A 16,724-nucleotide genomic window follows, 5' to 3' on the forward strand; every position below is an offset into this window, starting at 1 on the left:
CTTCCCCCAACCACCCTTCTCCCACAGGGCCTCTTGCAGGCTACAACCTCCTTCAACTCCCATAACCACACTTGGCCACATGCATCAATATCCTGGGGGCCTTCTGGTGTCATGAGGTGGCAGTGCCTTTTGTTCTGGGCCTTGTAAGTACAGGGACCCAGGCAGCTGGCCCACAATTCACTGAGCTTCAAGGCCCTCAGATTCCAAGGAGTGTAACACCTGCTTTTGTATGGGAAGGCAGACAGGTATTTCCAGAAGATGGGGTGCAGGGAGGCAGGGGAGCACCATCAGCCACATGGCTGCAATGGCCATGGCTCCCTGTGGTTGATGGTATGGAGCCCATGCAGGTGGCTCCATCCAAAGATCAAGGGAAAAGAATGGACGTGGGTCCAGCTGCACTGTGCCAGTGCTCCAATTCATGACACCATCAATGAAGCATCACAGGAGCACCTGGCCAGCACCTTACCATCAGCCCAGCCTCCACATCCAGCATCAGCTGAGAGGCCCTGCCTCCACCCCTGGCTATCCTGCAGGCTCAACCCCTGCATCTTGCAGCACAAGTACTTATTTATGCACACCATCTGCACCTCCATCTAGGTCAGGCCTATAAATATGTAATCTTTTATATCATATATATCCCCATATGCATAGACACACACTCCCCATCGTGGCTGAATGCCCTAGTAATCAATTACTTGGACCTGCTGAAGTACACAAACAAGGCCAAACTAGTTAATGTTTACTCAAAGACAACCAATCCCTCCAGCTTCAGGAGGTCATAACCCTCCAGCAGTACAAAAATCAGATGAAATCTACAGCTTGCAATGAAGTTATGAGAGCAGTTTCATACCAGCAAGTGTATGCTTGTCAATTCCTGCACTACCTCAAATCACAAGTTAATAAGTGTTAATAAATATAGATCTTAACTGACTGTAATAGCTACAAACAAGACACTGCCCAAGTAGAAAAGATTGTTTTCTAGTAACTCCACCTCAACAGCCAAAGACTTACACATTTAAAATGCTCATTGGTCACAGAATTCAGTTAGATTCTTCATGTTCTGAATTCTCCAGTTTCAAAATGGAAATTAAACGTCTGCATAGTGAGAAAAGCAGATGTGAAAAGCAAGCTGAACCATGCAGAGAGCTCCCCAGAAGACAATCTGACACCAAAACTTCACTGCCGGAGTCAGCATGCCATGCTCGAGTATGATAACCTATAGTGCTGACCATTCGTACCTCATGTGTCGGTTCAACACATCTGCTTTGATAGCCTTGCAAAGACCTGGAGGCTGGGCAGCAGATAGACCTCCTGACAAAACCAAAGCACTTTAAAACATGTTCCATGTAAAACAAATAGAGTAACTACAACAGTGTGTCTGGATGACCTTTGATTCCCACCATAAGGATACACCAGGGCAGAAAGAGAAGACAGTGCAACAGCACCAGCACAGGCTGGGGAAAAAACCCACAAAGTTAGCAGCAGCCAGCTAGAAAGTAGCCAGGAAAAGCTGCAAGGAAAGGGTGGCCACAAAGTCTGGACTGCAGGAGGAAGAGCAGCTTACAAGGTGGACCTCAGAACTACAGAAATCAGAGAATAAGCCTTCAGTGGACACAAGGGACACAGAATGCTTAGAGGAATCCAGGAATCACTTCAAATTCAAGATAAGGTTTTACAGCTGCAGAAGCTGAATGTACTGCTGTAGGTGAAGTCTAAGAGCTTCTCACCTGCTAAAACCAAAAGTTTTCAAAAGTTAACCTAACAGAATGCTTTGTATTCTCTCAGGCTCCTTGCTCATTACAGGGTATCCTGGCAACAACAACAACAAAATCTTTCAATCTACAGTATTAGCAGATAAACAGAACTGAGTTAGATGAAGATTTCTTCCTACAATGACAAAACCCCCCATATTTTGTAATTTCATATGGTTAACAGGCCCAGTGCAATGGCTCAACACCTGCATCAGCACCAGGCATTGCTTTGCAGGGAGTAAGACATGTGAACCCAAGAAGAAACGACTTGCTGGGGAGAAAAGAGTGTCTGTCCAGCACAGCATACTCCAAGAATAAGCTCCAAAGCACCACCTGAAAGACTTCCTCATTTTTATACCAATTTTAACTCACACATTCCCCTTTACTTTTGGGAGACAAAGGAAGAAACTTCATTGCCTCGTTGAGGTAAACCTGCCTGCACAGCCTGCACTTGGCTGGGGTCATGTTTGGCTCCAAAGTGGCTTTGCTTGTTCTATAAACTGTCAGCAATTTCATATGCCCTGACAGCTTCAGATCCAAAACACCCCTTAGAGCTTTCTCAGTGCAGTCTTTTCTGTGCTCCTAACTATTCTGGTCATGTTAGCACCTCATTTATGAAGAGCCCTCCACAGAAATAAAGGCAGAAGCATTAAGAACAGCTGCTGTTGCGGCATGAGTCTGTATAAACACGGCAGACACTTCCAATCCGAGACCTGTTTAACAGTCCACATAAAGAGGTAAACAGCAATCAGCTGTTTTAAGTCAGTCACCTGAAGCTGGTCATTAGGATAACCTCTGGTTTTGATAGTTAAACTCTTTGAGAGTGACTTTGCTTTACACTGAAAGAGTTTAACCAGATATGGACAACAGGCTTCAGAGTGACTCCCACTGCCTGTACTTTGGGCAACACCAACTTGACAACTTTGAATCCTTCACTATCAGCTCCAAGTGCCCAGCTTCAAGGGTACTCACAATGAGGCCCAGGACTGCAACCCATCCAGTCTGACAGAAGCACTACAGGACTCTAAACCAGCCATGCAGAGAAGCCCTGCACTGCCCCTCGCCGTGCAGCCTCCCGGCACTGGGCATGCTTCAGCCAAGCCCTGTCTGCCTGAAAAGCATGCTTTAAGAGGAGACAAAGGCAGTGGGTGAAGAAGGGAAGGAGCCTTTCTTGCAAGTTGACAAGCTGAAACAGCCAAAAGGGTCTGTCAGTCACCAATGCCTGCATGGTGAGGGAACACAGCATTACCGACAGGGCAACCAGGATCGTTGCTGCTTTCAGCTTTGCCCCAAATTATAGCACCTGAGGCCTGCTGCCCAGAAGAGCTCTCCTGAATCTGATGAGAAATAAGAACAAGACATGCAAGGCTTAATTTGGAAAATGCAGTGTCACCTCACTGAATAGTAGGGGTTGGGAGAGATCTGTGGAGATGGAGTCCAACCCCTCTGCCAGAGCAGTTACCTAGGGCAGGGTCATGCAGGGACACATCCAGGTGGGGTTGGAAAGTCTCCAGAGAAGGAGACTCCACAGCCTCTCTGAGCAGCCTGCTCCAGGCCTCCAGCAGCCTCACAACAGAAAATTATTCGCTCATGTTGAGGTGGAACCTCCTGGGTTCCAGTCTGTGTCCACTGCCCCTCAACCTATCACAGGGCACCAGGGAAAAGTGCCTGGCCCCTTCTTGACACCCACTCGTAATGTGTTTGTAAACACTGATCAGATCCCCTCTCAGCCTTCTCTTCTCCAGCCCCAGGTATTTCCTCATCAGACAGATGTTCCAGGGCCTTCATCACCCTCATTACCCTCTGCTGGAGTCTCTCCAGTATATCCCTGCACCTCTTTGAAAAGGTAAGCCCAGAACTGGACACAGTATTCCAGATGTGGCCTCAAAGGTAAAGGTAAAAGACCTTTGAACCTGCTGACCACACTCCTCTAGATGCACCCCAGGACACCACTGGCTTCTTGGGCACATTGCTGTCCCATGGAGAACCTATGGTCCACAAGGATACCAAGGTCCTTCTCCTCAGAGCTGCTTTCCAGCAGGCCAATCCCTCCCCTGTCCTGCTGCAGGAGTTCTTCCTCCTCAGGTGCAGCAGTCTACACTTGCCCTTGATGAACTTCATGATGCTCTTTCCCAACTCTCCACCATACCCAGGTCCCACTGGATGGCATCACAGCCTGAGGGGATGTCTGCAACTCCTCCCAGTTTGGTATCATCAGCAACCTGCCTGAGGGTCCACTCTGTCCCCTCATCCAGTCAATAAGATGATGTTGAACAAGACTGGAGCCAGTCCTGACCCCTGGGCAACACCAGTAGCCACAGGCCTCCAACTGGACTCTGCACCACTGATCACAACCCTCTGAGCTCTCTTGATCAGCCACTTCTCAAGGCACCTCACTGTCCACTCTCCTGACCTGCACTTCCTGAGCTCACCTAGGAGGATGCTATGGGAGACCATGTCCAAAGCCCTGCTGAAGTCAAGGCAGACACCATCCACTGCTCCCCCTGCATCTCCCCATTCAGTCACCCCATCACAGAAAGCCATCACATTAGCCAAACATGATCCATGTGAATCCATGGTGGCTACTCCTGATAACCTTCTTTTCCTCCACATATTAGGGATGACCTCCATAAAGAGCTGCTCCATCACCTTTCCAAGGATGGAGGTGAGGCTGACTAGCCTGTAGTTTCCTGGGTCCTTCTTCTTGCCCTTTATGAAGGCTGCAGTGCCACTGGCTTTCCTCCAGTCCTCAGGCACCTCCCTTGTTCTCCATGATCTTTCAAAAATGATGGGCAGTGGTACAGCAGCAGCATCAGCCAGGTCCTCAGCACCTGTAACGTAGACCACCAGGGCCCACAGATTTGTGTGCACTCAGTCTGCCCAAGTACCTCTGACACAGGAGCCTTCCTTCCTCCAGGCCTTCTCCCTTACTTCCAGGCTCTGTGATTCCTGGGGACTGGTCCTGGCAGTAAAGACTAAAGCACAGAAAGGCATTCAGTAACTTCACCTTCTCTGCATCCTTTGTCACCAGGTCTACCACCTCATTCAGCAGTGGACCCACCTTTTCCTTGCTCTTCCTTTCACTACTGATGGATGGGAAGATTTAATTGCCAGAGGGCTTTGGCCTACCTTGCTGCACCCCTACATTCCCTGATGACATCCCTACTGTCCTCCCAAGTGACCTGTCCCCTCTTCCCACATATTGTGAATGTCTGTCTTCCATACAAGTTTACCCAGCAGCCCCCTGCTTATCCATGCAGGTCTCCTGCCTTCTCTACCTGATTTTTTTAATTGAAGGAATGAACCTATCTTGAGTTCAGAGGACATGGTGCTTGAATACTAACCAGCTCTCCTAGGCCTCCTACTTTCTAGAGTCCTAGCACACAGAATTCCTCCAAGTAGGTCTTTGAAGAAGACAAAGTTAGTCCTCCTGAAGTCCAGGGCTGCAATCATACTTATTGTCCTGCTTCTTCCTCATGGGATACTGAACTCCACCATGTCCTGATGGCTACACCCAAGGCTGCCCCCAACCAAACCTTCTTTGTTCATTAATACAAGTTCCAGCAGCATACCTCATTGACCTCTTAGCTACCAGTCCTACGACTGTCTCAACCATCTGACTACCTGCAAGTGTCAAGGAGTCCTGAAATCCCATTCCACTGCTCTGGAAATGTGGAAATTGGCAACGGTAACTGCTTCAAGCTCATCGCGTTGATTACACCTTGAAAGCTGAACACAAATCAAATTTTGAGGTGTAGAGAGACAGAAGGTGAAAGCAAGCTTACCTCAGCAGCTTTGAGGCAGTGCATTCAAATCTGGTAGTAGCTTGCCTTTTTTTTTTTAAAGGCAAAATCTTAGTCTTGTAAAAAAAGAGATCTGAGGGTTGTTCCCAGTTCAGAAGTGGAGGTCAGAAATCTCAAGGAGCCTGCCAATGCTGTGCCTCATGAGTAGCTCATCAGCTATAGCTGCTGCAAGAGTCAGAGCAGACTTTTGCATTAAGACAGCAACCTGAAAATGAAATCCAAAACTGTCACTTCTTGCTTGACCCTTCACTTTCTCTTAAAGGTTCCTTGGGCCTGTTTTCAGCTAACCAGCACTTCCACTGCAGGTTACCAGCATTCTATTAGTTAAAGCCTGTGGGTAAGATCATCTTCCTGCTCTTCTTGTTACTGACATTTACAGAAATACCAAAATCAGAGAGCCACACACTTCTACAATGCCAGGCAGGACTGTCCTTTGAATTAGGACATCCAGAACTCAGCCACTAAATATAAACCCCATGACCTCTGTGGTACTATACCCTACAAAGCCTGTCAGAACCAGCCAAGCCAGCCTGCACTCATACATTGGCTGTTGCTCCCCACACCAGGCAGGGTCACAAACACATTTTGCTTTTCAAACAGGAAGTTGCAATCCCCAACACTCCTCACAGACTGTGCAGGTTCAATACCTTACATTTTTATTTTCCTCTGTAATGTAAGAAGGTTACAACAAATCTTTTGGTTCGATTTTGGTTTACTCTTGGGGAAATATTACTGATTTGGCTTTACTCACCAAAAAGCTTAAGCCAAATCAATGGCTTTTCATGTTTAGCAATACAACCCCTAGGATAGAATCACAGAATCACCAAGGTTGGAAGAGACCTCAGAGCTCAGCAAGTCTAACCTGGCACCACAGACCTCACGACTAAACCATGGCACCAAGTGCCACATCCAGTCCCCTCTTGAACACCTCCAGGGATGGGGACTCCACCACCTCCCTGGGCAGCACATTCCAATGGCAAACAACTCTCTCAATTAAGAACTTTCTCCTCACCTCCAGCCTAAACTTCCCCTGGCACAGCTTGAGACTGTGTCCCCTTGTTCTGGTGCTGGCTGCTTGAGAGAAGAGACCAACTCCCTCCTGGCTACAACCTCCCTTCAGGTAGACAAAAGCAGAAAAGCTACTTCTGTGTAAAGCAAGAGAGACAAAATACAACTGCAGCACCTAAGTAGAAGGGAAGGGACCACACTTGCTTATCTAAATGTTGGTATCTGCATTTAGACAGATGCTTTAGTGCCACCTGGAATCTCACCCTAAGTGCCCAAGTTGTGGCCTTACCTGAGTCTTTAACCAAGGAACACCACTGTCCCCACCGGCACAGAGCATACTCCACACATTCAGGAAAAGAGCTGGAAAAGAAAAATACCTTGATACACATGGAATGTCAATTAAGTACTGGATGCTAATCAAAGAGTTGGGCTACCTTTTCAGTCAAAGATTAAGTGATAATCTTCATTATCAGAGATTACATGTACTCCATGAGCATTCTGCCACAATATTCTAATATGAAGTGCTGGAAAGCCCCTTGCCCCACCTTAAACAAGGAGCACTCAGCACTACAGAGAGAAACTGCAGACGCAGGCATGAGCTTTACACTTCCAAGAGACTCAGCTTACAAAACTAAGAGAAAAGATTGCTTTGAATGAGAAGACTCCACCAAATCTCACCTACACAACTCCAAACAATAACTATGAGTGTTATTTGGCACAGGCAAAAATAAGTTATGAAGAGAAATTAGAAACCCTGCAAAATAACAGCAGCTCACTGAGAAGGTATTCTGCATCTAGGAGTTTTTGAAGTGGCTACTAAGTCAATGTCATCTTTCTTCCTCTTTCCTCCACGCCCCAAGCAATAGTACAGAATCATAGAATGTTAGGGGCTGGAAAGGACCTCGAGAGATCAACCAGCACAAGTCCCCTGCCAAAGCAGGAAATTGCAGCAAATCACTCCAGCAATCCAAGTTCTGCCATGCTGTGCTTCTTGCACACTATGCAGATTGCAATTATACCACATTTTTCAGGCACAGACATCACTGGCACCTCCACTAAACTGAAGCATGCCTTCCCCATGAAACTCTTCTTTTGACAGGAAATACATTAACTAAAGTCAAATCAAGATTGCCTAGCAGAGTAAGCTACCTTCAACTGCAATACAGCCTACTTCAGAAAAAGCCTTCGTTTCATAGGAAAACACCAAACCTTCTCTCTTTTCTCTGCAGTCTTCAAACTCATGTTTTTCAAGCTCTATTTCAATGCTTCTCTGGAGTGAGAGAGTACATTTGTTATGGTGTCTTTATCATAGTCAGAAGTGGCACACTACAAAGCAAGTCTACCTCAAAGATTTAGTAACACTTCTAAAACCAAAACTGTTTTCAAAGGGAGATTACTTTTGTATTCTAATCTTCACACCAAAGTGATCACCAGCTGTGCAATACCATAAGTGCACTAATACTTACATGCAAACAGAGTTTAAGAGCACCATCCAAGCAAGATGCCATGGTGTAGGGATAAAATGTTATTCTGGAATGACAATTATTTCAACTGTCTCTTTCTTCTCTCATTCCTTAATGCCCTTCAAGACAGGACTACACAGTAATTCAACAAAATATGTCTAGCATCCACTCTTTCCTACAAGCCCTTTCTCTAGCTACCAATACATTGTAGAATAGTTTGGCTTGCAAAGGACCTCCAAAGCTCATCCAGTCCAACCCCCTCTGCAGTCAGCACAAGCATCCCCAACTAGACCAGGTTGCCCAGAGCCCTGTCCAGCCTCACCTGAAATATTCCCAGGAATGGGGCCTCAACCACCTCCCTGGGCAACCTGTTCCAGTGTTACACTACCCTCATGGTGCAGAACTTGTTCCTCACATCCAATCTCAATCTGCTCTGCTCTACTTTGAAGCCATTGCCCCTCATCCTGTCACTGCAGGCCTTTGCTAACAGTCTCTCTCCATCCTCCTTGTATGCTCCCTTCAGGTACTATTAGGTCTCCCCAGAGTCTCCTCTTTTCCAGGCTCAACACTGATCTGCTGTCTTGTCAACAGTTTTCCCTCACTGCAAGAGGTCTCAACTCTCGCCAAGAAGTGTTACTAGGTAGGAAACAATGAAATAATGTTACAATTAAACCAAAAGCAAGACAGTTACCCAAACCTCCACTGACACTGCCTTATACCTACTCAAAGATTTGTTAAACAAAGCAAGCCAGCTCAGAAGTTCAAATGGTCCCATATTAGTAACAGCATTACAAGACACAGCCCTACAAAGCAATACCCTGTTGAACAGAGATTTAAAAGTCAAGTCACTTTAAAACCCAAACTTCAGTATTCTATCCTTTTAAGTAACATTTGGGCTTCCAGAAACTTTTTTTCAGTCTTATTACTAAGTTCAACTAAGTAAAGTCAGCAGTGCAGAAAGTGGCACAGAAACTAACTTGGTCTGAAGCACTTGAAAGTCTAGAAGCAAAACTTTACAGCTGGCTTAGATGCAATTAAAAACAAACCCCAAAGCCAAACAACTTCCCATCTTTCCAACTTTCTGTTATTTTCAACTACCAGTCTGCTTTCAGCTTTGAGAGGAACAGATTCACTGAGTGTTGCTTAGAGCTTTCCCTACAGAAACAAAAAATTTGAGATTTTTCCCCCCCTCTGAAAATTCAACAGCAAAACACATTTACCATTTTTATTTGCATTCTGCTGCTCAGTAGTTCCACTACATACCATCACATCTCTAGAGAAGGCCTTAAATCTTCACATTCATCTTTCAATGAATTAAAAGCTATAGCCATTGAGATGTCTAATCCCTCCCTGCCATGAGGATGAGATCAGTACTGTAGTTACAAGTTTTCTATTCTAGCTATTAATAACTCCATTATTGGCTGCACAGGGGGCCATAACTTCAACACAGGTGTGGAAAAGAGCAGTCCTTGTGCACTGCAGACCTCAGCCTTACAGCTAGCATTGTTCCAAGGAGAGCAAGTAAACCTTCAGAACTGCCCAGTCTGGAGAAGGGGAAGATTGGACCAGTATATTTGAAGACAAATCTGCTTGTACATCCATCATAGAAGTCACAGCTTTCTGCTACATCCTAAAAGGAAGACAGCTTCCTAGAAAGAGATAGCAGACACCCCAGGCCTTTCCCACACTATAAAAACCTATGAGGTTTTCCAACTCCCAAGCCTTTTCCACAGACAGCCATACATGGAAGAGATGCACATTTGTATTTTGTTCTTTGGACTACCTTTGAAATCCCATGGCTACAATTCCAGTCTGGCAACTAAACTCCCATTCAGTAACAGGCAAGTTAAGGATTAAATTGGATTTATAAACTGCACTTTTGAAGTAAGGCAAGCTAGGTGGGGCTGGTTCTTTTTCTTCCTTTCAACCTTTCACAATAAACAAATACTACTTAAGTCCAGCAGAAGAGCAGACTGGAACAGAGAGCCATAGAAAATACAAAGTATGTGCCCATCTGTGACTGAGATCATATCAGTAAGACAACTGCAATTGGCACAACTACTAAATACTACTGAACAGAAGCAATCAAACACTCATAATGGGTTGAAAAAGAGTCAGTTTAGTCCTCAATCACACATTGCTAGTATTACTAGTCAAAAAACCAAACCAAAACCCCACAGCACAATAAAGGTAGAGAGCTGGACAAAGCTTTCATAATCTGACAGCAAAGTAAATCCTTTTTAAATGAAGAAAGACATACCACGACTCCAGAGAAGCAGCAGGAAGGCCTCAAGGAACGGTACAGTTTTGCAAGTACCTAACAGTTCAAACTAAGCACTGAAGGCCATTATCAACTCACAGCATGACAGGAGTTCTCTTCTTACAACCTGCAGAGCTTGACAAGTAGTGCAGCAGGTCTCCCACCACCATTCACCAACTACTGCATTTTTACCTGCATTGCTTTTAAATCTTCCACTTCCCTTCCCTGAAGCACCACTTGTTAAAACCAAATCCTTTGATCAATGCTTGGCTGCCACAGCCGAAAGCAGTACCCACGGCTTCATTAACAGTCCGGTCAAACTTCTGGCCATTCACAGGCTGGCAAACACCAAAACACTTCACTTGCATTTGATTTATCAATTCAGACACCGCTACAAGTGAGAGCTGAGCATCACCCAACTGAGGGCTGGAGTCTTATGCTCACAACTTGCATTTACAGAGAGCCTCTTCCTTTCTACTAGTAGCTTAGGAAATAATGAGTTCCACTCCAAAAACCTCTAGCAGAGTTAAATTCAAAGACAAGAGAATCTTACTTCATATATCCAGATCCAGTGAGAAATTCTGCCTATGGACATTGAAGGTGGGGACTGTGCCACTGCTTCGGAGGAAGAAAATAGGCCAACAGTTCACTTGACTCCCAGCGACAAGAAGAATGCTTTCAGTATGGGAACTGCTTGCTACTTTCTAGGAGGTATTGGATAAACTCAGAAACTAGTCACTAGCTTTTCTTAAAATAAATAAGGGAGTTCCCACTGTCAATCCAACTAGGTGCTGTTACCAAACTGGAAATCATGTGGCCCTTTCACAAGGCTCACTCAGGACCTGCCTGATCAGAAAAAAAATGGCCTTAGAGTTTTCCTCACATTTAAAAGGCTTGTTTGGCACAACTGACAGGAGCTGGCCCATGGTCTGACAGTGCTCACGTCTCAGAAGACCCAGAGGGCACAGGAAGGAGACCACTAGGCCACGTACAACACAACGCTGTACAAGCGCTTGGAATCACTTCATTTGAAGGGAAGCAGGAACCTATCCAAAACATCCTCCAAGTAAACTAACCAACCATCAAATCTCACTGTGGGATAGTTCCTGCTTGTGTGTACACACATTTCCTAAGCAGTTCTGCCTCCCTTCACATCATCAACCAAATCCTCACTACCAGCTTCTCAGATGCTCTTCTTATCCATGTTGCCAACATGCCTAAGACTCCAGAGCGGTGACACGTATCAGCTTTGCAGCACAGTTGTACTCTGAGGTCCTTTTCTACTGCTGGCCCACAACACATTGCATAGATTCTCTCACTGAGCACTCCAGGTTTTTAAGTCCCAAGGAAGAAGAACAGATACATACAGGATGATGGGATGACCACACAAGAGGAGCAGCAACAAGAAACCAGAGTCAGAGTTAGCTGGGAGCTTGTTCCGCCAATCCAAACCACCCTCTTAAAAAGCTTCCTGGCACTTTATGGAAGTTATTCAGTAGAGAGGTCATGAGGAATCCTCTACTTTACAGCAACAGATTTCCCTCCCCACCCCCACCCCAATACTGTGCAAGGAACTATGCCATAAACAAGTAAACTGTTAACAGCTTGTACCAAATGCCTTCCCAATCTTATCAATTCAGTCTATCCTATTTCCTGAGAAGGGTCCCAAGCTACCAATACAACTGCATGTAATATCCAAAGGCAGAAAAACATTCTCCTTCAGTTGCTTAGTTGTATATGGTTTCTAAAACAGATGCTGGCACCCTGATACACCAACAATTAAGCATGCTATGCAGAGTCTGATATTATGCTCACATTCCCTATGAGTTTTTGGATATCTTTCAGGCTTGTCTCCCACTTCAAAAACACCTGTTTCAAATGTGATCACTAAATAGTTTTTCAAGTTCTTTGTTCCCTTCCTTCAGCTTGACAGAAGGAGACAAGGTATTTCTCATTCATCCCTACTTGGTCTATTGCAGAAAGTTTTGCCAAAACCAAGGGCTCCATATCTGGCTCTTAAGACAACCCAGCCAGACCCTTGGTGTTCTAGAATCTGGATGTGGTGTCTGCTTTGAAGTAATACACTGCTCCTAAACGTAGAGAGCCGAATCTAGGCAGCAGACAACAGGCCTAGGACATCCTACCTCCCTACAGAATCCCATCACTATGCCCACACTCAACGCCTCTTGCACACAAGCAGACAAGCCATGGCTTCCACCTTAACCTTCAAAGGTCATAAATCAACCCAGTCATATGAGCAGTGGATACATAAGACGCCCACCTACGCAGACACTGTGCAGCACGCTGCAAGGCTGAAGGCAGAAAATAACTTATTGCAGTAGACTGATACAAAGTAAAGAATTCAAAGTGCTTTAAGCACTTGGATGAAGGAGGATGTCAATAGAGAGGAAGAGCAGACCCATGGGTCCTTCAAAGCATTTCTCTCTTCTGTTTCAGTCCCAGGGGTTGGGGTTTAGCCAGTTCTTCAGGGTTTCACAGTAAGTGTATTTAGAGTTTAAGCCGAGGAGAGAGGCAAAGCTGTTGAGCCGCAACAGTAGCAGCTCACTCTGTAACCATCTGTTAATACTAAACCCACATCTATAATTTTCTGCTTTAACACTGCTAATTCAGATCCTGTTCTATTAATTCACTTGACTTTCACTCTCAGAGCATCTGATTCTCTGCTTGGCATACAGGCCAAACATCACCTCTGTCCGCTGCGAGGGAGAGGGGCTCGAAAGCAAACTCTGCACACTTTCACGCTTCAGCAAGTAACAGAAGTAGGCTGAACAGTTTGCAGGAAAACATTGGATGAGATAAAATACTTAGTATCTTTACTTCCATAAGGGAATAATAATGGCTAGTGGGTTATAAAAGAACCCAAAGATATCAGTCACATCGGTTTCCATCTAAAACTAACTTGTGTGCAAAGAAGCTATAATGCACTACTGTCAGAGAGGCCCCAGCAGGTCCTCCAGCCAAATAAAAACATTGTACTGGGAGATAAATTCCTTTATCAACGCTAAGTGCAGGACTCAATACTGTGTAACACATTCTGCTTTTCACACAGAAAGTAGCTATGGATCAGCTACCTTCAAGCAGTATCCCAGGATGGAGGGAACAAACCCCTAAGTTCTTTAAACAAGTACTGAGGACTACAAACTGTCAAGAAACTACATTTGTGAGAACTCTCACTAGCAAGTTACATATCGAAAGATAATTCTCCATGTGTTTGTGTATAATAAGGACTCTTTCAAGCTACAGTTAGCCCCTGCCTCACTACTGACAAACATAACTAACAGAGCGAGGTGATCCCAGAATCAGAGAGTGCACTGAAAGCAGACATTGCAGTTTGAGTAACTGCACTGATCTGGAGCACTCAAGCAGGCAGATTCCCATCTTTCAGCACTCCAGAAAGAAAAAGCCCCACAGGTGAGTTTGTGCAGTTCACAAACTACTTTGTATACACTACCTGGGAATTTTAGATCAGCTTAACGTTCATCAATTCCAAACAAAACACCCCAAACAAAAATCCCCCCACAAACCAAAGCCCACCAAAAACAAACACACATTCCACTGTTAGAACACGTTTTGACTCCTTCCACTGGAGATTTCAGACATAAGTAATATCACTAGCAGTAACAGACCTCTCCACTGGTCAGTATCTCACGAGGCACACTTCCTAAAGCTATCCACCCACAAGTTTTCGGTAGTCTTCCACTCGCACACCTATGCAAAGTGTTTTACTGTACTAAATTAAACAGTATCCTGATAGAGATGAACTTTAGCCTTTATGTCATACAAGGCTTTAAAACTAATTCTCCCTTCGAGCAGATCCTAGCAACTAAAGCAAAACTACCTGCCACATGTATTTAAGAGTGGTTAAAGCTTACCCAAACGCTGCTCTGCTCTTAAAGGGATTGTTCTTGAAAGAACCTGCCTTATTAAAAACAAAACCAACCAACCGAAAAGCCCACAAACAACAGCAACAAAAAGGTACTGTCCTTACAGGCATACTGAGGAACAGACTTTAGAAGAGTCAAGCGAATGCAGCATCAATTCAGCACAGCTCCTCTGTCGAGAGCAGAGGAAGGCTTGTGTTACCGAGAGAGAGCAGCGAGGCCAGAGTAAAGTTCTGTGAGTTACAGCAACAACATCAGCGACTGCTAGGGAAGGGAGCAGTGAAAACTGCTTCCCCCATTCCGACAAAACATTTCACCCCCTTTAGAGCTCCTCCGGTCCACCGAGGAACATCGCACCGCCCACCGTCCCCCGCCGCGCCACGACCTGCTCCGCACCCCACCAGGCCGCCAGCACTCCGCGCCCAAAAGCTGCTTCCCCAAAAGCTGCGGCACGGCCACGGCGTCTCCGCCCCTCCACGGCTCCCGGCCGGCTCCCGACCCGGGATGAAGCGCCCCAAACATCAAGAAATCCGGAGGCAGCTGCGAGGACCCAGCATCACTGTCGCGGAAAGAAAGAGGCGACGAGCGGGCAAAGGCTCCCTCCAGCGCGGCCCGGGCCTGTCTCACCGCGCCCAGGCCCGCGGCACCCTGCAGCCGCGCCGTGGCCTACCGCGCCTGGCCCGGGCGCCCCGCGCCGCACGTGCGAGTGGCACCGCACACGACAGTCCCCAGCAGCGCTCCCCAGACCCCAGACCCGCGGCACCCAAGAAGCGTCTAGAGCCCCCCTCACGAAGGGAAGTGGGCGCCAGGCCTGCTCCGCCGACGGGAGCCGCCACCGAAGTGCTGGCCCGCTCGAAGCGGCGGCAGGGAGGGCTCACTGCTATCCGCCCATACCTCGGGAAGCGCGCAGCCCCGCCACAGGCCCTGGGCTGCCTCGGCTCAGGCAGGAAAGGCACCGCTTGCCACCATCACCGACGCTTCAAGATGGCGGACATATCAGCTCCTGCGAGCCCTCCTCTCCCCCCCGCCCCGCCTGCCAATCATACCATCCCGGCACCGCCCTCCTCCTTGGCTCGCGCCTTTCTATTGGGTGCTGTGCGGAGCTCGCCCTCTCACTGACAGTCTGGCGGGTGTCAGTCACTCGGCAAAGCGACTGCAACAGGGTGGCATGGGGATGGGGGCGGGCTCTCGGCTTCCTGCTGGCTAGTCAGCGCATGGGGCGGGCACATCTTGTTTCCCACCTTCCCGACTTAGCAACAAGGAAACGTCCTCTTGACAGGCGTTTCCCTCGCCCAATGGGAAGAGCAGGTTTCTTTTAAAAATAAACCTTTTCCGCCCAATCCGGAGCCCGCGCTCCGGCCGGCGGGAGGCCGCGGCACGAGGAGGAGGGGCGGGGTGCGCCGCGCCGCGCCGGCGGCCGCCGTCTGCCCGTGGCTTCACCCCTGCGCCGCGCCATTGGCCGGCGCGTGGGACCACGCCCCGAGGGGCGCGGCGCGGGCGCAAACTGCCTGACAACAGGGCGTGGGCGGGCTGCCGCGCGCGGGGGCGTCGTGCGGCGCAGGGCTGAGGCGCTCCGGCGCTCGCCCGGCGGGGGAGCGGTGCCCGTGCCCGGCCTCCCCCCAGCCGCCGCAGGGCTCTTTCCGGACGCCGTGTGCGTGCCCGAGGAGCTCCAGCCCCACCTAAGCACCAGCGCCGTGCTGGCTCCACGGCGCACCGGCATAAGCCTGCGTGAAACTGGGGCAGCCCTCCCTGCGTGTCACTCGCGGTGCAGCCGGCGGAGGCCACGCCTGGCACAGCTCTGCTGGAGCGCTGGGATGATGAAGCGCTGAACCGGCGCCGCAGGTGCCCCCCAGCCGGCAGGCCCCCTCGGGTGGGACAGGCAGGCCCTCGTCCTGGCCAGCCAGGCTGCCCGTGGCCGCCTGCCACGAAGCCTCTCGAACTGCCTTCGGCCCAGAGGCTGGCCACCCTCCAGCTGCTGCCTGGCCACCCTCCAGCTGCTGCCTGGCCACCCTCCAGCTGCTGCCTGGCCACCCTCCAGCTGCTGCCTGGCCACCCTCCAGCTGCTGCCTGGCCACCCTCCAGCTGCTGCCTGGCCACCCTCCAGCTGCTGCCTGCCTGGCCACCCTCGGGGCGCTCCTCGGGGTTTTACATGAGAGAATCACAGAAGGGCTTGGCTTGGGAGAGACCTTTAAAGCCCATCTGGTCCAACCCCACGGCAGGGACATTGTCAGCTACAGCAGGCTGCTCCAAGACCCACCCAGTCTAAGCTGAAATGGTTCCAGGGATGGAACAAACCTCTGGGCAACCTGTTGCAGTGGCTCACCAGCCTCATGGGCTTCCTGCTCTCTGCTCTAAACCTCCCTCTGGCAGTTCAAACCGTCCATCCATGTCCTGTCCCAACAGGCCCTGCTCAAAAGTCTGTCCCCAGCTTTCTTCTCCCCCTGCCTTTAGGCACTGTGAGGCCACCAGAAGATCTCCTGGAGCCTTCTTCTCTCCAGGCTGCCCAAAGCCAACTCTCTCAGCCTGGCTCACAGCAG

The 16,724-nt window shown here is 48.3% G+C and overlaps 1 protein-coding gene across 1 annotated transcript in view; it reads right to left on the reverse strand.

Moving 5' to 3' along the window:
• The window catches only part of PPP6R3 (protein phosphatase 6 regulatory subunit 3), a 60,903-nt gene extending 45,697 nt beyond the window's left edge, over positions 1 to 15,206 (reverse strand). The window contains exon 1 of the mRNA XM_054171987.1: positions 15,082 to 15,206. The gene's annotated coding sequence lies outside the window, so the exon portion shown is untranslated. The remainder of the gene's footprint in view (positions 1 to 15,081) is intronic.
• Between the last annotated feature and the right edge of the window lie 1,518 nt (positions 15,207 to 16,724).

Source organism: Dryobates pubescens, chromosome 22, assembly GCF_014839835.1.
Source record: "Dryobates pubescens isolate bDryPub1 chromosome 22, bDryPub1.pri, whole genome shotgun sequence".
NCBI lineage: Eukaryota > Metazoa > Chordata > Aves > Piciformes > Picidae > Dryobates > Dryobates pubescens.